Source organism: Physeter macrocephalus, chromosome 1 (assembly GCF_002837175.3).
Source record: "Physeter macrocephalus isolate SW-GA chromosome 1, ASM283717v5, whole genome shotgun sequence".
Lineage (NCBI taxonomy): Eukaryota > Metazoa > Chordata > Mammalia > Artiodactyla > Physeteridae > Physeter > Physeter macrocephalus.
This window is the reverse complement of record NC_041214.2, coordinates 65253728-65275535: the sequence shown is the minus strand read 5'-3', so window position 1 is coordinate 65275535 and position 21808 is coordinate 65253728.

The window sequence follows — 21808 nt, the reverse complement described above, 5'->3', positions numbered from 1 at the left end:
ATCTACTTCTTGTTCTAATGTACTGAGCCAGATCTGATACCAGCTTCAATACGAATATTGATGAAAAACCAATTAATCCTGTTTTGAAGAGTGTTCAGAATTCACTAGAATATGAACTAGAGTAAAGGTTAGCCAGCTCAGTCAACAATAAAATCTAAGAGCAACATTGCAACTTCACTTTTCTCCAGAACAGTTCAACCAGTCAAGCTATAGTTTCACCTTCCTTACTATTGTTCAATGCAAGACAAGGGCAAATTGTAGCCATATATATATATATATTTAAAGTCATTTCCAAAAGAATATCTGTCCCACAGTTATCAGAACTATTCAGGTAGAAGCTGAATAAGCTGTCAGGGCTCATAAAATCACAGGGCTGATAGAGAGCTAAAGTTTTTCGGCCTGTTCTCTCCCAAAGCAGAATCTTTGCCCCATGTCAATGACAGCTAAGCACCCAGCCTCAGCCTGAGCACCACCAGGAAAAGGGAAAATGCTTCTTTCTAAGACAGCCTTTTATCAACAACTCTAGACCCAAACCAAGTCTTCTGAAAACCGCCTCCTTGCAACTTTCCCCCACGGGTCCTGTTTCTGCCCTCTGGAGGCAGATAAAGTAACAACAGTCACCGTCCACATGACTTTCCTTCCGGAGAATTGACCTTACCAGTCATACCTGTTCTCTTTTCCTGGACAAACATCTCTCTGACTTGCTGACCTCTTCATCTCATCACATGGCTTCCAGATCTCTCTTCATCCTTTTCTTCCACCACCTCTAGGTACCTACTTGTTCAATAGCTTTGAAAGCTGGGTATTCAGATTCTGTCCATAATATTTCAGGCATGATCAGCACACAGCCAGAGTCGTACCCTTTCCTGCTTTAATTTGGACAAAATGCTTGTATCGTTACAGTTTAATATTGTGTTAATTTTCTTAGCACGCTCTTCATCCTGTTAACTCAGGCTTTCTTCTTCCATGAAAAGTTGCCAAGCTGGGCATACATCAGGAAAACAACTGATTTTATTTTAATTGGTTTTAATTACTGTTAAATAGTTGAATACTTCATTTTATTAAATTTCATTTTTAAGTTTCATTCTTACATTCCAGCCTACCTAGTACTTTCTGGACAAAATTTCCCAGCTTTGTGACATTGATAAGTATGACAAGCATGATTTCCATGTTGCCATCCAAGTCACTAATAAACCACAAAAAAAGACAAGGCCAAGAACTACTAGTAATTTTTCTCCAACTGAAGGTAAATTTGAGGTAAAGTCATTTAAAAAGTTCTGAATTTGTCCATCACACTGACTTACTCTGAACCCCACACAATAGTGGAACAAGTTGGGTCTGACTTTCTTCATAGTCATTTTTATTATTCTTGCCCACTCTCATACCTGATTTACTCCTATGATCATTTTTTCTTCCTAAGATGTCAAGACTTTTGTATGATACTTGAGTCTCTTAACACCAGGTATGCTAAATATTATCTTCCTCAAACAAATTCAAAATTTGCCCTGGATAGACATACATGTAGATATATGTGTCCTTCACAGAGAAATGAAGCAAAGAAATGTCTTTAGCTCAGGCTACATGCCTCAGATACAAACCATTTTAGTCAAGGAAAGATTCTGAGATTTGACCAGAAAGCAATGAGTTGGAAAAAAGTAAACTTATTGAAGAGCCAGCTGGGCCCATTCTGTTTGTGAAGAGTTGGATATCATATTTGAAATTGTTTCTCGTCTTTTGTGTAGTTACCACAGTATTTCTTTTTTTTTTTTTTTTTTCTTTTGGCATGGACATATATACACTACCAAATCACAGTATTTCTTTTAGTTCTTGGAAGCATACTCACTGGTGTTTCACATGTAATCTGTGTGTCTCAGAACTCAGTGTAACTCAGGGAGTTAAATCACATATACATTAATACCCTTGCTCTGACGCTGACAGCCACCACTATTGCAGGACATCTCACTACCCTTGTACTCTTTCTGGTTCTTTCTAGAAGTCTCCTGTGAGTTTACAAGCACGTTTTTTCAGAGTGCTTCAGTAACTTATTAACCCAGCCAGAGCAGCTAATATGGCACCTCCCACTGTACTGAGCCTCCTACTGTTGGTAAAACCATGGAGAGCCCACCCTGGTTACCCTATAAGGCCAGCACCTCCCTCAGACAGACTCACTTCTCTCTGTCTCTGGACAAACTCTGTGAGATATAATTAACATACAGCACTGTATAAGTTTAAGGTATACAGCATAATTATTTGACTTACATACATCATGAAGTGATTATCAGGATAAGTTTGGTGACCATATATCACCTCATATAAATACAAAATTAAAGAAATAGAAAACAAAATTTTTTTCTTGTGATGAGAACTCAGGATTTACTCTCTTAACAACTTTCATGTACAATATTTCATATACAACAGGGTTAATTATATTTATCATGTTATACATTACATCCCTAGTATTTATCTTACAGCTGCAAGTTTGTCCCTTTTGACTGCCTCCATCCAGTTCCCCCTCCCCCCAGCCACCATTCCTGCCTCTGGTTACCATGAATCTGATCTCTTTTTCTATGAGTTAGTTGGTTAGTTTGCTTTGAAAATATAATTGACCTACAATACTATGTTAGTTCTCGTTATACAACATAGTAATTTGATATTTCTATACTGTTTCAAACTGATCACCAGGATAAGTCTAGTTACTATATGTCACCACAAAAAGATATTACTTAGTTATTGACTATATTCCCCACACTGTACATTTCATACCTGTGACTCATTTATTTCCCAACTGGAAGTTTGTACATTGTAATCCCCCTCACCTATTTCTTTGCTCCTCCTACACCCTTCCCCTCTGGCAAACTCCTGTTGGTTCTCTGTATCTATAACTCTGTTTATGTTTTGTTATGTTTGTTCATTTGAGGTTTTTTTAGATTTCATATATAAGTAAAATCATACAGTATCTATCTTTCACTGTTTGACTAATTTCACTTAGCATAATGCCTTCAAGTTCCATCCATGTTGTCAATAATGGCAGAATTTCCTTCCTTCTCATGACAATAATATTCCATTGTATGTATATATATATACATCACATCTTCTTTATCAGTTCATCTATAGACAGACAATTAGGTTGTTTCCATATCTTGTTTGTTGTGAATAATGCTGCAATGAATGTGGGAGCACAAATATCTCTTTGAGATTCTGATTTCATTTTTTTAGGCTATATACCCAAAAGTGGGATTCCTGGATCATATGGTAGTCTACCTTTAATTTTTTGAGGAACCTCCATACTGTCTTTCGTAGTGGCTGCACCAATTTACCTTCCCACCAACAGTGCATGAGGATTCCCTTTTCTCCACATACTCTCCAACACTTGTTTTCTGTTGCTTTCTGATAACAGCCATTCTAACAGGTGTGAGACAATAGCTTGTTATGGTTTTGATTTGCATTTCCCTGATGATTAATGATGTTGAGCACCTTTTCATGTATCTGTTGGCCATCTGTATGTCTTCTTTGGAAAAATGTCTATTAAGTTCCTTTGTCTACTTTTTAATTAATTGGTGTTTTTGCTGTTGAGTTGTGACTATTAACTCCTTAACAGATATACGGTTTGCAAGTATTTTCTTCCGTTCCATAGGTTGATTTTTCATTTTGTTGATTGTTTCTTCTGTTGCACAGAAGGTTTTTAGTTTGATGTTGTGCAGCTTTTTGTTTCGTTGCTTTAGCTTTTGAGGTCATATCCAAAAAATCATTGCCAAGACCAATGTCAAGGAGTTTTCCCCCCATGTTTTCTTCTAGGAGTTTTATGGTTTCAGGTCTTATGTTTCTTTTTTGTCCTCTTAGAGTTAATTTTTGAGAGTGGTGTAAGATAGGGATCCAATTTTATTTTCCTGCCTGTGATTATCCAGTTTTCCTAACACCATTTGTTGAAGAGACTATCCTTTCCCCACTGAGTATTCTTGGCTACCTTGTCAAATATTAGTTAAACATATAAGTAAGCATTTACTTCTGGGCTCTCAATCCTGTTCTCTTGGTCTATATATCTATATTTATGCCAGTACCATACTGTTTGATTACTATAGTTTGAAATTAGGAATTGTGATGGTTTCACCTTTGTTCTTCTTTCTCAGGATTGCTTTGGCTATTCAGGGTCTTTTGTGGTTCCAGACAAATTTTAAGATTGTTTTTCCTATTTCTATGAAAAACGTCACTGGAATTTTGATAGGGATTTTATTGAATCTGTAGATTCCTTTGGGTAATATGGACATTTTAACAATATTAATTCTTCCCATCCATGAACAGGGGCTATCTTTCCATATAATTGGTTCTTCTTCAATTTTTTTAAACCAAGTCTTATAGTTTTCAGTGTACAGATCTTTCACCTCTTTCCTTAAATTTATTCTTTGGTATTTTATTGTTTTTGTTGCTATTGTGAATGGGATTGTTTTCTTTATTTCTTTTTCTGATTTTTGTTGTTATTGTATAGAAACACAGTGGATTTCTGTATGTTGATTTTGTATCCTGCAACTTTATTGAATTTGTTCTTTAGTTCTAACAGTTTTTTGGTGGTCTTTAGGACTTTCTCTATATGAGATCATGTCATCTGCTAACAGAGACAATTTTCTTCTTCCTTTCTAATTTGGATGTCTTTTACTTCTTTTTCTTGCCTAATTGTTCTGGCTAGGACTTCCTGCACTATGTTGAATAGGAGTGGTGAGAGTGTGCATCTTTCTTTTGTTCCTGATCTTAGAGAAAAAGCTTTCAACCTTTCACCATTATGTATGATGTTAGCTGTGGGCTCGTCATACATGGTCTTTACTATGTTGAGATACATTCCTTCTATACCCAATTTGTTGAGAGTTTTTATCATGAAAGATGTTGAATTTTGTCAAGTGCTTTTTCTGTATCTATTGATATGATCATATGATTTTTATCTTTCATTCTATGAATGTGGTGTATCACACTCATTGATTTACATATGTTGAACCATCCTTGCATTCCAGGGATAAATCCCACTTGATCATGGTGTATGATCTTTTTAATGTGCTCTTGAATTCAGTTTTCTAATATTTTGTTGAGAATTTTTGTGTCTATATTCATCAGGGATATTGGCCTATAGTTTTCTTTTCTTATAGTGTCTTTACTTGGTTTTCATATCAGGGTAATTCTGGCCTCTCAAAATGAGTTCAGGAATGTTCTTTCCTCTTTAGTTTTTTTGTAGAGTTTGAGAAGGATTGACACTAATTCTTCCTTAAATGTTTGGTAGAATTCACTAGGGAAAACATATGACCCTGGGCTTTTTTGTTGTTGTTGTTCTTGGAAGATTTTGGTGACTGATTCAATCAGTTTACTCTTTATTTGTCTGTCCAGATTTTCTGTTTCTTCATGATTCAATCTTAGTAAGTTGTATGTTTCTAGGAATTTATTCATTTCTTCTATGTTATCCAATTTGTTAGTATATAACAGTTCATAGTAGTTATTTCTGTAGTATCGGTTGTAATGTCTCCTCCTTCATTTCTGATTTTATTTATTTGAGTCTTCTCGCTCTTTTTTTTTCTTTTAGTTTAGCTAAAGTTTTGTTAATTTTGTTTATTTTTTCCAAAAGACCAGCTCTTAGTTTTCTTGATCTTTTCTATTGTTTTTCTGGTCTCTATTCCATTTATTTCTGCTCTGATCTTTATTTCCTTCCTTCTGCTAACGTTGGGCTTAGTTCATTCTTCTTTTTGTAAGATCTGGTTCACTTCTATGATTTCCCATCCTGGTTTATGGACACTGTACAAGAAGGAGGACCAGACCACTACAAGTGAGAGATGATGGTGGCCCAAACTACAGTGGTGACAGTAAAGATGACAAAACTCCACTAATTTGTTATTGGAGGTGAGGGAAAGTTTGGAGTAAAGAAAAAAAGCTTTTTCAATTTTTGCTTTCTTTTCCTCTGTGCCCTTAGAACACAAATTCCTAAAAGTCACCAGAAGGAAGAATCCAAGTCACAGCCATGGCATGCTTATAGTCTCTACTCCCCTCTCAGTCTCCTCTACAGACTGAGGCAGTGTTATCAAACTGACTCTTGGCACAGATCCCTTCACTGAGCATAAGATCTTTCCCAGAGTCCCTGAAGACCTGCACACCAAAACACCAGAGGGGCTCAGACACAAGCCCAACCTTAGACCCATGTCTATATGCCAAACAACTCTCCCTGGAATGAACAAGTTAGTTGCCCTAGGAGTTACCACTTATGACCCACCTTCAGTTGAAGATAGTATCAAGCAAAAGCTGGTGCTGTTAACCTTATCTATAGGGAAAAGCACTGGTGAACAGTCCAGGTTCCTGACTATTGCTTTGACATGCTGTGTAATATCAGGAAAATAATTTTACCTATTTGGGTTTCAGGCTTCTTAGCTGACATATCTATAGAATAAGATGACATCTAAAGTCATTTTACCTCTAACTTTCTGTGATTCTATGGATGAATCGGATGAATTAACTAGTATAATATTTTTGATAGACCAAACACATTCTTACTTTGTCCAAATCACAATATTTCTATCTAGACTGCTCTGCTAGTTTGTTAATCGTATCAATAAGTTTAACCTGATATATTTTGTTTGAATGAGTTTTGTGGCTCCTGGTGATTCATGCTCATTTTCTCTCACTGCCCAACTGCAAATTATTCAATAGTTTAGAGCTGTAGAGGGGATTGCTGCACTATTTAGTAAGTTAGGCTGGGAGACCTCTTTAAATTTCATGACATTATGAAAATAAGGATGGTTTTTCAAAGGAAATGTTATCATACATCTTATATCAGAATTATACATGGCACCAACAGGGTTAGCCCTATGAGGAGAAAGCCATGTATTAGGGAATATTACAAGTCAAGGGGAGTTAATTTGATCTCCTTTTGATTTGTAACATCCCTATTCAGTCTAACTATGAATCAGGCCACCTTGAGTTATTAGTCATAGGATCACAACATGAAAGTTTACATGAGAGACAGGTCAAAATAACATTATTATTGGAACATTATACTCAATATAATAAAAAGGTATTAGTTTATGAATGAATTACACTGATACCTATAAAGTAAAGAGAGGCTGATCTTTAATGGACAAATTGATGTTCTGCCTATAATAGAGATTCAATAAATAATTATACGTTCATTTTCTTCTATTTCAGTGCCCCTTACGTGAAAATCCCTAACAGCTTTCTCTTATTCCAGCAGTTTGGCTCAAGCAAAAATCTATCTTTCTTGATGAAGGAATAGGCTTTCTTTATTTGACAATAAGAATAAGGTAATTTATTGAGATTTCTTTTTGCCCTGGCTGCTCAGAAAGTCAGAGATAAATTTTGTTCCAAACTATAGCAATTATCCTTAGCCTACGATTTCTAGTAAGATCATTCTTCCTCCCTTTTCATTGCATAACTCATATTCATTTTTTCTTTATTTTAGTGGACCTATTTTATCTCTGTTTTATTATATGCTGTTCTAGCCTTATGGGAGGTAGGTATAAAATTTAGGACTATTTTGGTTTCAAGTGACATGAAACCAATTCAAACTAAATTGAGGGAAAAAATATCAGGGTTAGAGTGAAACAGCTTATGCTAAACCTGGTTTAAAGTTCCTAAACTGTAATAACATTTATACAAGTGAAACTAACTGTAATCATTTTTTAAATTCCATAGTTTTTATGTGATGGATCAAAGAATACATTGTTTATGCTTATTAGGATTATTCTTTCACTTACTTTTCATACATTAACTAACAACGTTTACTGTTCAGCTTTATATTAATTATTCTAAGTAAGGTAATATAAATTTAAACAACCCTCTCCTTAAGGAGTTTGTAATCTAAATAAGATTGTCACACATTGAGAAATAAATGTACAGTTTGATCATGAACTGTATTTTTTAAAAAATTTTTAAATTTACAATGTTGTGTTAGTTTCAGGTGTACAGCAAAGTGAATCAGTTATACATATGCATGTATCCACTCTTTGTTAGATTCTTTTCCAATACAGGCCAAAACAGAGTATTTTTTTTAGTCTGTTTTTTTAAAAAAAAAATTTATTTATTTATTTTATTTTTGGCTGCGTTGGGTCTTTGTTGCTGCGCACGGGCTTTCTCTAGTTGCGGCAAGCAGGGGCTACCCTTCGTTGCAGTGCGTGGGCTTCTTCTTGCGGTGGCTTCTCTTTTTGTGGAGCACGGGCTTTGGGTGCGTGGGCTTCAGTAGTTGTGGTACGTGGGCTCAGTAGTTGTGGCTCGTGGGCTCTAGAGCGCAGGCTCAGTAGTTGTGGCACACAGGCTTAGCTGCTCCGCAGCATGTGGGATCTTCCCAGACCAGGGCTCGAACCCATGTCCCCTGCATTGGCAGGTAGATTCTTAACAACTGCACTACCAGGGAAGTCCCCATAACAGAGTATTGAGTAGAGTTCTCTGTGCTATACAGCAGGTTCTTATCAGTTATCTATCTTATATATAGTGAGTCCCAATCTCCCAATTTATCCCCACCCCCCATTCCCTGGTAATCATAAGTTTGTTTTCTACATCCGTGACTCTATTTCAGTTTTATAAATAAGTTCATTTGTACCGTTTTGTTTTAGATTCCATATATAAGCGATATCATATGATACTTGTCTTGATCATGAACTGTATTTGATTAATCAGAACCAATAGGAGATATAAACACACACACACATATACTGATATATATATTGAGAAAGAGAGAGAGATTGATTTTAAAAAATTGGCTGTGATTATGGGGGTACAGACTGGAGATCCAGGGAAGAGTTGATGTTGCAGCTTGAGTCTGAGCAGTCTTAAGGCTGACTCTCCCTTCCTTCGGGGATGTCACCCGAAGGTGACATCTTAAGGTCTTGAGATGACATCTTAAGGCCTTAAGGTCTTAAGGCCTTCAACTGATTGGATGAGGCCCACTCACATTATGAAGAGTAATCTGTTTTGCTCAAAGTCTACTGATTTAAATGTGAACTCATCTAAAAACTACCTTCACAACAACATCTAGACTATTGTTTGACCAAATATCTGGGTTTCATGGAATAGTCAAGTTGGCAAATAAAATTAATCATGACATGTACTTTAAAGTAAAACTAGATGAAGAGTATAATTGATATTTATGGGTCTGAGTTTATCCCAAAATGTCTAGCACTGCCTCAAAAATAATAGATGCTCAGTAAGTATTTGTTGAATTACCAAATTGGAAATTATATTAACTCTACTATGAGATTTTATCCTACCTTACTGTCTTTATTTTAAAATACATATGGTATTTGAAATCAGAGTTTGCACATTTAGAAAAGTAAATAAAAATTTAGCAATCCAAATATTTCTGAAAGTAGCACAATTTAGATACATTTCATTTTATGGCATGATTCATAAAATGAGTATAATGTCCACCCAAAGATTATGATTTTTATTAGTACAAGGTAGCATTCTAAGTCTTCATGCAAACAAAAAGCCATTGTATGCATTTGTCAGTATTTTAGGTATTGTTATCTTTAATTTTAAACAAGGCTGGCACTGCTGATGATCAATGATGCTGAATACATGTGAAAACACCAAGGTGTGAACAGTTGCCTCCTCCACATAAAGACTGCAAATAAAGTGGCAGCTATGTGGAAATCTGGTGCCTTTAAATCTTTCTCAGTTCACATTCTACCCAAGGCCCTAGCTTTAAGAAAGTCATCTTGAAGATGATTACTCAGTCAATAATTGTTGTACTTACCTCTCAGCACATCAGAAGTAATGCACATTGTCAGTAGGAGCACTCCAGTAATTACTATTATAAGCAATAATAACCGCTCATATTTCTAGTTATTTATGGCTTATTATGTGCTTTCATTTACATTACCTTGTAATGCAACTGTTATCATCATTGTCATCATTGCCTCCATTTTATAGATGAGGAAACTAATTTGAATTCAGGCAAGAATGATAATCAAAATATTTAACATTGGGTATGACTTTGAAACCAACAGATCAGAACGAACATAAGCCTTCACACCATGTAGGTATGTCCTGGATGAATATCAACCTGCATCTGGGTATTATCACTCTAAATGGTACTATCTACGCTATATTCCACAGGCTTCTCTTTTTCCTCTAAAGCAGTAATCCACCGGCACGGAAGCTCTTTACAAGTCTCTCTGGAGCTTACAGGACAGGAGCTCCAACTCAGACCAACCTCAGAGTTCTGGTGAAGAAAGTTTGTCTCAGGATCTTTTCCTTAACAAATCTATCCTTCTACACTAACTTTGGCTCCGCAGTGCCAAAGCAATCAAGTGAGTGCTGAAAGTCAGTTATTCTGTTGTTTGCTCTTCTGTTACCCCTAACAGTATTATTGTTTCCTTATTTTTACTAGAATTATTGAGTTGACAAGTTATTTTGACCTCTAACAGACATAATTGCCATGGGGAAGTTGAGAAAAATAGGTAAAGTATCATCATGACAACTAGTTGCTGACTGAACAACAGTCAAACCACAGGAATATTATGAAGTTAACATTATTAATGAAGGCTCTCCTTCTTCTGCACACTTCCCAGGCATTTACCAGCTTCAACTACCCAACAACGATGGATCCATTGTAGCCCTAACCTAAGTCTGTCTGCCCTAAAGCCCATTTCTTCGGGATCTCTTAAGTGACCAACCCTCATTAACTCACACATTCAGTCATTTCAAACACCACTTCTCTAGAACTCAACAATGTGCCAGGTTCAGGAGTGTTATAAAATCAAATAAGACATAATTCTTATCCTCTAAGAGTCTGGTGGGAAAGATAGCAAAGTAAACTAAGGATCACATGCAGTGGGACACATGTTAGGCCAGAGGTTAGAGTTTATGCTCTGAGCAAAAAGACGATATGGCTAGGCACGCCCTAAAGAGCAATCTTTCTTCCATGAAGATCTACAACATATGTCTTCAAAGGCTTGACCCAAGGGAGAGAGATTTTCAGGATGGTAGAAATCAAGAGCATAGAGGGTCTTGCATGCCCCTCAAATTATCCCATCTACCTAGTGTTTGACTCCTCCCTGTATAGCAGTAATTGCAATGAGCACTTTCCACTCTTTTCCCTCTTACCATTAAAATTCACAGAGAGATAAATGACATGCGTGGTGACCATGAAGAATAAGCCTCTCAGATCTCCCTCTGTAAGGAGGAGAGTTGACTGACAACTCCAGCTGCCATGCCCCTGGATCCACCACCACATTCTATGAGGCCACATTTCCTTCAGAATGATCCAGTGAGTGACTGAATATGGCAGGGGTAGGAAGGCAGGCTTATTCCTTCAGGACATGGGGCCCTATAATGGATGGCTTTGGCTCAAAGACTCCTCACTGGGCTGGCCAAAACTTTGTTAGAATTGAGGTCTAGTCTGAGTCTCCTCTTACCCAGTCCTTCTTCCTTCTTCTCCTCCTTTCACAGGTATCAGAACTGCACTGCACTCTGAGGCTTTCCTTACCTACCTGCTTTTTCCCCCTTTATTTTTCACAGGAATCTCCCCCAATAAATCTCTTGCATGTCTAATCCTGTGTTCACATCTGCCTCTCAGAGGACCCAAATTAACACAACATGGAAAATTGAGAACTTCATTAGCCTGTCACTGGAATTTTTGAAAATAAACTAGCTGCCCTCCCAGGTATTTTGGTTTTACTGTAAGAAAACAAGAATCAAGCCAATTGAACGTGTTATTTTGAAGAGGATAGCAACTGTATTTCATTTCTTGCTAATGCTTGTGTTGGATATTTCCCTCCAAATCTACTCTCTCCTGCTCTGTGCCTCCAAAGGCCAACCTCATTCACTGGGCTCACATTAACAGGCTTTCTTGCCCTCTAGCTTCTGGTTGAGTTTCACCATAAGAAGTACAAATGGATATGGGAGGACAGGAAGATTGTGTGGCTGTGTATTTATTTTCCAGGCTCCCTCTATGTCAAGCCACAGGCTGGCATTAACTGTGTTTTTCTATCAAAGGCAACTACTCCAGTCAGGATGCCTGAAGTGGTAACAGATTCTCAAGTATTTCATCATACCCCGCTGCTTTTCCTTAACCTTCCCCACACTTTGTAAATATTCCTTTCATTAAACTCTCTTGTTTCCTACCTGTTTTCTGCTAGAACTCTAGGTGATATCTAATAATTCCCTGGTCTTTCGTGGGGTATAGAGCAGGTATGACTATTTTTACAAGTCTTTTCCTCTGTTTATTTACTAGATTACATCTTCTGTTGGTGTGCTATCTCATCTTTGCTTGCTAGGTTTATATCTATTCTTAGAAAGTAGAATGCCAATGGTGATAACACGTTGAAAACATAGTTTATTTTTACTGTTGTTGGCATGTAAAATGATATGGATTATAACCGTAACATTATAAATTTTATTCACATTTGATCTTTTTCCACATAAAATCTACATAGAGATATTTTTGCTTATGGCTTATGAACTTTTCTCTGTGTTGTATTTCAACAAAAAGGGTTTTTTAAAGTCTTTATCTTTATGGTACATCCTAAATTCTTTGCAGAAGTAATGAAAAGGAAAGAAGAAAAGACCTTCTGATTAAATCACTATCTAACATTCATTTAGGCCTATACACTTCCCCATGAGTATTGCTTTAGTTGCATCTAACAAGTTTTGACATGGAGCAATTTCATTGAAATTTAGACCTAATGATTCTTCCAATTTTCATTACTATTTTTAATTAATATACAAATTATTAAGAAATATATTTTGAAATTTCCAAATATAGCGATATTTTATCTACTAATGATTTTTAATTTTTTGTTAGCTAGTATTTGATAAATTAACTTTTAACAGTACAAATATAAGAAAATATATATATCTAATTACTGGGTACAGGGTTCCAAATATGTATTAGACCAAAAACATTTAAAGTGTGTTTGAAACCTCTATATCCTTATTTATTTTCTTCTGTTGGATCTATCAGTTACTGAAAGAGGTACATTAACATCAACATTTAACCCACTAAAGAATAAAGCCACTTTATTTTTTATTGTTGTTATTGTATTTTATCCAGTATTTTTCAGTGTTTGTGGTAGATTTTCACCATTAGCTTTGTCTACTGATTTTCTGGAAGTGAAAATCTCTGCAACTAATATGCTTGTATTATTCCTGTTTCACAGGTGAGAAAACAGACACATGGAGAATTTAGGGAATTTTCCTCAGGTCATACACCTAGCAAGTGGCTTTTCCAGGATTTACATCTAGTGGCCTGGGACTTCCCTGGTGGCACAGTGGTTAAGAATCCGCTTGCCAATGCAGGGGACACGGGTTCGAGCCCTGGTCCGGGAAGATCCGACATGCCACGGACCAAGTAAGCCCATGCAGCACAACTACTGAGTTTGCGCTCTAGAGTCCACGAGCTACAACTACTGAAGCTTGTGCACCTAGAGCCCGTGCTCTGCAACGAGAGAAGCCACCGCAATGAGAAGCCCGTGCACCACAACGAAGAGCAGCACTCGCTTGCAGCAACTAGAGAAGCCCACACACAGCAACGAAGACCTAATGCAGCCAAAAAAAAAAAAAAAAATCTAGTGGCCTTTAGCCATGTGCTTTATTTACATTATTTAGTAGTATCATCATTATAGTATTTATAAATAACTATGCCCATTCTCTAATGATATGATTTAGTACTAAAGTGCCCAAGTCTGTGGTAGAGAGACTGAGAAAGTGTTGACTTTACTCTTTAGCTAGTTTCCCTCCAGGCAGCAAAATGCCTACAGCAGTTCTAGACCTCATAGCTTTGCATCACATTGTCCAGGAGAAGATAGAATCTTTTCCAGTAGCCCCTGAGAGAAAGCAAGGAAGTGTCTCTTTTCCAATATCCCTAGTAAATGCATCCTAGCAACTCATTGGCTCTGATTAGGGTATGTGTCAGTTGTTAAGCCAATCATGGTGGCCTGGGCAAAGGGATATAGTGATTGCTTTAAACTGATCTGGACCCATCTCTAGAGCTCAGAGTGGAGTCAATCTCATCAAAAACAGGGGAGGAGGCTTCCCAAAGGAAATGTGGTAAAATATTCCCAGAAACAGAGGAATGGATGTTTGGTGGCAACAGATATTAGGTCAGCAGAGAGGATGGGGAGGGTGTTCCAGTAATAGATAAGGAAAGGAAAAGTGTGAAGTGAGCATGATAGAGAGAATGTTAAGAAAGGCCTGCAGTAAATCTTTTATTGTTATAACACAGGAACATTTTCCATGTAGAGAGCCAAGCTAACAATTTCTTCTGATTATTTTTTCTCCTTCTAAAGAGAACATATTTTGCTCTTAGAACAAAGAACATGCTTCAGAGCCACAGCCTCTGGGATCACAATCATTCCTCATCCTCAATTTACTGCAATCAGACTTTCCTCTCAGCACTCCATGGAAATGGTTTCTGATTCCCAAACAAGGCGTCCCAGAGGTCGAGAGAGGTTCAAGCACCAGAGTCTTAACCAGGGGGGGCAAGAGCAATAGATCATCCCCTAAAAACATTCTCCCCAAGTGGCATCCTTAGATGAAAGTTCTTGGTAGAAGTAGGGTCGGACTTCCCTGGTGGCGCAGTGGTTGGGAGTCCGCCTGCCGATGCACGGGACGCGGGTTCGTGCCCCGGTCCGGGAAGATCCCACGTGCCGCGGAGCGGCTGGGCCCGTGAGCCATGGCCGCTGAGCCTGCGCGTCCGGAGCCTGTGCTCCGCAACGGGAGAGGCCACAACGGTGAGAGGCCCGCGTACCGCAAAAAAAAAAAAAAAAAAAAAAAAAAGTAGAGTGAAAGAGGAGCCGGTGAGTTCATTATGTTTACAGCATTGCTCAGGTCATAAGCCAAATGGCAAAAAGGGAGGTGGGATAGGGGACCATTTTAGTGCAGTGGTTTCCCCACCAACTAATGGTGCAGCTCTAGTCCTTAGATCAGGCTTGTCTTCAGACTAGTAACATCTGATGGTGGAACCTAGCTAACTATGGGAGTGTTTTCATCTGCTGAGGATCTGGGTATATCAGAAATTAAGGAAGAGGAAAACAGGTTACCAAAATTGTGGGTTATTTTACATATTTACACTTAACAAATTAATTCTTTTCATACTCACAGATATGCCTGTGTTACTGGGATATGTGTCACCAGAGACGAGACAAGGACATATAACGACAGCAAGCTGAGGTGACGACTGTTTCAATGCCACTGACCCAGACAGTAGGTATCCATTCTTTCCCGGCACCCACTGCCACCACTTCAAAGGGGTGATTTTTGGTTTATGGTTTAAAGAACTCTTCAAATGATACAAGAGTTGGTTTGAGGACAGGTACAACAAGAAAGGTTCAAGTATGAATAAGAATCATGCCAAAGTCCAAAGTTAGGGGAGGACCACAGTGAAAAGGAAACCAAAAGGTTGATAAGGACTCATTGAAAAGAAGTGTTTTGGAACAAAGAAGATACCTTAAACATATGTAGAAGAAAAGCATTCCAGGCAGCAGAGAGAGCCAGTGAAAGGTCATAAGGTGGGAGTGTGCCTGGATTGTTCAAGGACTAGCAAGGAGAACACTATGTTTAAAGGGCAGCGAGCAAGGGGTAGAGGAGTGGAAGCTATGGGAGGTCAAACGGTGCAGGGTTCTGGAGGCACTACTTAAATGGGGAGCTATTACAGGATCTGGAATAGCACAAGAATAGCATGAACTGATGGCTTTAAAGAGGTCAGTCTGGCTAACTGCTTGAGTATAGCCCGTTGGGAGCACAAGTGGAAGCAAGGAGACCAGTTAGGAGACTACTGCAGTAATCTAGGTGTGAGATGACGGTCAAGTGTGGTAGATGTAGATGGGGGAGGATTCTGTATCTATTTTGAAGGCAGAGCAAACAGGATTTGTTGATAGATTAGATATGGGGGTGTAAAAGAAAGGGTGATAAGAATGATTCCAAGATTTTTGGCCTGAGTAACTGGAAGGATGGTGTTACCATCAACCAAGACTGGGAACAGGATTCAGGGGAAAACAAGAGTTCAGTTTGGGGCATGGTGAGTGTGAGACGTCTGTTAGATTTCTGGATTTAATGGGTTGTCTGATCTGAGGGAAGCCACTTAACTTCTGTAGGCTTCATCTGTAAAATGAGACATTTGGACCAGGAAAACTTCAAGGTCCCGACAATATTTTTTGATTCTAAGTTTCACTTAGCTAAGTTGTTTTTGTGCTAATTTACATGCTTACTTGTGTGTGTTGCCACAGATTAAATTTTAGTTTTGTAGTTTTAAATAGGGGCGTCAGTGTAAGCCTTGCTGAAAAGATGACTTTTAGACAAAGGAAATACAGTAGCTAACCATGAAAGAATGTTGCCTGCAGAGAAAAGCACCTGTGCGAGGATCCCGAGGTAAGAGTGAGCCTGTTCATGAAATCGTTCAATTTTGATAAGTATGGGTTAAATACAAGGCACACACTTGACTGATAAAACCCACAGAGAGCAGAAAGTCTATAACGAGGGGGAAAAAAGACATTAAAAAGTCTTAAAGGATTCAAAAGCTAGTGGAACATCAAATAGCTTTTAGAAAAACAACAATTTGATGATTCAAGCATAAATGAATCAGAAACATAAGAATTACTTTTCCCCTTACATTGCTCTGAATAAAAATTCAGACATAAAAGTCTTGCCAAATATGGTTTAGATGGTTTCATAACCCTTTCCTCCTCTTCAAAAAAGTCTGAATTTTAAAATTTCAAATTACCATTTTCGTAAACAATCTCAAATTTAGCAATAATGAAACAATTTGGTTTTTAAAGAAATAATGCCAGTCACATCAAAGAATAGGGCAACTACTGAAAAATAATACAAATCATGAAATAATGAACTTTCCAATTATATTAAATCCTTTTTAATACAGTTAGGAGCTTTAAAATTTAGTAAAAGCAAGGGAGATTTCCTCATGAAACAGGAAAAATCTTTTTTGGTTCTGGTATTTTCCAGGATTCTTACATTTCTGAAGATTTTGAGTAGATTAAGTATATTCTTGTTTTTTCTGTTCCCCTAATAGAAATCTGTTGATATTTAACACAAACCGGCAAAATTGGGAGAGATACTTTATTAATTTAGATGGAATGTGAGGTCCTACCTGGCTTCCTGGCGCTGGAAAAATTGAAATGTAAGTGGGAAAGAACAGAGAGGAGGATGGGTCAGGTGAGGAGTGGCAGTCGATGGCCTGTGTGGAATGCAGGTGGAAGATAGTTATCACCCAGGAAGGGAAATTTCAAGTCTCAGATCGTGGCCCTGTGTAATAATAATAACAACAGAATAAGCCTCACAGAGCACTTACTATGTGGCAAGGTATGCATTTTACACATGTAATAATATCTTTCTTTCATTTTGACAAGTGAAATATATAGCAACTGGTCATAGGATTTTTAATTTGAAAATGCATTCCACTGCCTTCTACCTTCTAGTGTTGCAAAGGAGAATTTCACTGCCAGCCTATTTCCCCTCCCCCCAACCCTTTACAGATAACTTATTCATTTTGTCTGGAAGCTTTTAAGATTTGCCTCTTTCTCCTTGGGCAAATAGTAACAGAAAATACTTAAAGAGTGCTTACTATGCACCAGGAAATATTCAGAGCATCTCACATATATTAATACATTTATTCATTGTAGTAACACTTTGAAACTATTACAATGGCTATCCTTATACTACAGGTGAGAAGACAGAGATGTTGAATAAGCTGTCAGAGTTAAATAACCTGCACATAGTTGAGCCAAGAGAGCTGATAAATAGAAGGGAACACAGGAGACAAAACACTTGTAAATGCTGCTTTAAAGGCACTGTACTTTAGAGTGCAGGAAATTTGAAAGAGAAATTGCGTCAAGGATGATGGAGCTAATGAGATTGCTAGTACCCTGGAGTGTGCAGCAGGGGAAACTAATTGAAGGAAATTCTCTGGGCCCAACACCTGGAGGCTGCTCTGGGGTGGATCGCCTCTCCTTCCTTTTAAAACCTGCTTAGGAGGAAACAAACTCTTGACCATGGCTTCTGTGGCCTTGCATGATTTGGGCCCCTGTACACTTCTCCACTGTAAACACTTATATTTTTGTTTGCTTTGTTTTGGTTGCCCAGCCCTTCAACTACGCTCCTTAGTTTGGGGGAAATCATGACCCTTCCAGATCTTGCCTCCCTGCTCAAGCCATACAACTTTTCCAGTTCCACTTTTATCAAGGTTAGAATAGTTTCCAACCTTGATCAAATGTGAATGACTGAAGAACTGGCAATGTTTAACCTGGGGGAGAGGAGACTTCGGTGGGGGTGGGTGGGTAGGTGAAGGAAACCACTGATAGAGACCTCTCCAAATATTTGGAGAGCCAGCAAATGAAAGAAGGCTGTGGCTTAAGAGCAGAAACTGGGGGTGAGGGTGGGGGAGGAGAAGTCAGGGGAGAAAGAGTGAGATAGCCAAGTGGTTGGGAACAGCAACTGCAGAAATGTTCTCCAAAGCGATTGCCTTCTGCACAATTTTTTAAAAATCAACTTTCTTGAGGTATCGTTTACATATAATAAAAATGCATATATTTTAAATGTACATTTTCATGAATTTTGACAAATGAATGCACACATGTAACTACTCTAATCAAGATACAGCACACTTCTATCACCCCACAAAGTTCCCTTTTGCTCCATTCCAATCACCTGCTCCTGTCCCCAGCCCTAGCTTACCACTAATCTGATTTGGGTTGCTAAATCTAGAATTTCATATAATGTAATCATACATTTTATGTCTGGCTTCTTTCACTCAGCACAATGTTTTTTTTTTTTTGTGGTATGCGGGCCTCGCTCTGCTGTGGCCTCTCCCGTTGCGGAGCACAGGCTCCGGACGCGCAGGCTCAGCGGCCATGGCTCACGGGCCCAGCCGCTCCGCGGCATGTGGGATCCTCCCAGACCGGGGCGCGAACCCAGTTCCCCTGCATCGGCAGGCGGACGCGCAACCACTGCGCCACCAGGGAAGCCCCAGCACAATGTTTTTGAGATTCATTACTGTTGTACCATGTATTTGTTGTTCATTTCTATATACCTCTCAGTAGTAATCTATTGAACAGATATACCAAATTTGTGCATCCATTCATTTGTGGATGGACATTTGGCTTGTTTCCAAATGTTTGTTATCTTGAAGCTGCTATGACCATTCATGTACAAGTGTTTTTGTGGACATCTGTTTTCATTTTTCTTGGGTAAATATTACTTAGGAGTGAAATTTCTAGGTTACATGGTCAGTGCATATTTAACTTTTTAAGAAATTGCCAAGCTCCGTGCCAAAATGGGTGTGCTATTTTACATTCCTACCAGCAATGTATGAGATTTCCAGTTGCTCCACACCCTTGCCAACATTTAGTGTTGTAAGTCTTTAAATTGGAGCCCTCTCATAGGCCTACAGTGTGTATCATTGCAGTTTTAACTTGCACTTCCCTAATGACTAATGATTTTGGATGAGCATTTTTTCATGTGTTTATTTGTTGTTCCCATAGCTTCTTTTTTTTTTTTTTTTTTTTTTTCGGTACGCGGGCCTCTCACTGTTGTGGCCTCTCCCGTTGCGGAGCACAGGCTCCGGACACGCAGGCTCAGTGGCCATGGCTCACGGGCCCAGCCCCTCCGCGGCATGTGGGATCTTCCTGGACCGGGGCACGAACCCGTGTCCCCTGCATCGGCAGGCGGACTCTCAACCACTGCGCCACCAGGGAAGCCCCCCATAGCTTCTTTGGTGAAGTGTCTGTTTAAATCTTTTCCCCATTTTTCATGAGTTGTTCATGAGTTGTAACATTCCTTATATTGTCTGGATAGAAGTCCTATATCAGGATTTTTTAACATCTTTATTGGAGTATAATTGCTTTACAATGGTGTGTTAGTTTCTGCTTTATAACAAAGTGAATCAGCTATACATATACCTATATCCCCATATCTCCTCCCTCTTGCGTCTCCCTCCCACCCTCCCTATCAGGATTATGTTTTGCAAATATTTTATCAAAAACCATGGCTTGAATTTTATTTTCTTAACAGTGTCATTTTAAAAGAAAAAGATTTAATCTTGATGAAGTCCAGTTTAAGCTCTTTCTTTTTTGGTGCATGCTTTTTGCATCCTATCTAAAAGAATCTTTGTCTAACTAAGGGTCACAAAGATTTTCCTCTAGAAGTCTTATTATTTTACCTCTTACACTTAGAGCTCTATATCTGATTCTTATACTGGCACCATAATCTTGATTAATGTTGCTTTAGAGTAAATCTTGAAACAGGTAGTGTAGCTCCTCGAACTTTTTCTTTTTCAAAATTGTTTTTCCTGTCTTAGATTTTTTGCATTTCCATATAAAATTTATAATCACCTTGTCAGTTTCTAAACAAAAAGTCTTCTGGGGTTTTGATCGGTGTTGCATGGAATCTATAGGTAAATTTGGGGAAAATTGACGTCTTAATATTGATAAAAAATATTGAACATAGTATATCTCTTTAATTATGGAGCTCTTCCTTAATTTTCTTAGTAGTCGTTTTTAGTTTTCAGTGTTTAAGTCTAGTATATTTTTTGTTTAAACTTTGCTTAAGTATGTTGTTTTTGATGTTGTTGTAAATGGTATTTAAAATTTTCAATTTCTAATTGTTTGTTGCTAGTATAACAATTGATTATTGTATACTGACATTGTTTCTTATAATTTTCCTAAGCTTACTTGCAAGATCTTATAATGTTCTTGGAGATTTCATAACCATTTCCATATAATGATCATGTTCTCTATAAGTAAATCAGTTTTACTTCTTCCTTTACAATCTTCCTTTACTTCTTCCTTTACTGATTAGGACTCCCGGTACAATGTTGAATAGAAGTGGAAGGCATAGGCATTCTTGCTTTTTACCCAGTCTTAAGAGAAAGGCATTCGATCTTTCACCATTAAGCATGATGTCAGCTATAGGAAATGTGAGCTATAGGGATGCCCTCTTCAAGTTGTGGAAGTTTCTACTTGTAGTTTGTTTAGAGTTCCATTTTGTTTTTCTGGGTTTTTTTTTCAGTTTTATTTATTTTTGGCTGCGTTGGGTCTTTGTTGCTGCGCACAGGCTTTCTCCAGTTGCAGCAAGTGGGGGCTACTCTTTGTTGCATTGTGCAGCTTCTCATTGCGGTGGCTTCTCTTGTTGCGGTTCTTTGTTGCTGCGCACAGGCTTTCTCCAGTTGCAGCAAGTGGGGGCTACTCTTTGTTGCATTGTGCAGCTTCTCATTGCGGTGGCTTCTCTTGTTGCGGAGCACAGGCTCTAGGTGTGTGGGCTTCAGTAGTTGCAGCACGTGGGCTCAGTAGTTGTGGCGCATGGGCTTAGTTGCTCTGGGGCACGTGGAATCTTCCCGGACCAGGGATTGAACCTATGTCCCCTGCATTGGCAGGCAGATTCTTAATCACTGCACCACCAGGAAGTCCCCTTTTGTTTTATTTTTATATAAAGAATGAGTATTGAGTTTTGTCAAATGCTTTTCCTACATCTGTTGAGATGATCATACGGTTTTTCTTTTTAAGTATACTATTATATGATTGATTTTCAGTTGGTAAACCAATTTTATTACCATGTCTCATTTAATCAGAAAGGGAGACAATGGTAACGAAGATGTGGAGATGGTGGAACCCTTTTGCATTGCTGAAGGGAATGTACAATGGTACAGTCATTTTGGAAAAAAGTTTGGCAGTTCCTCAAAATGTTAAACACTGTGAGCCAGCAATTCTGTTCTCTGTATTTGCTCAAAACAAATGAAAGCATATGTCCACATAAAAACTTGTATATGAATGATCATAGCAGTGTTAGTCAAAATTTGGACAACTCATATGTCCATCAA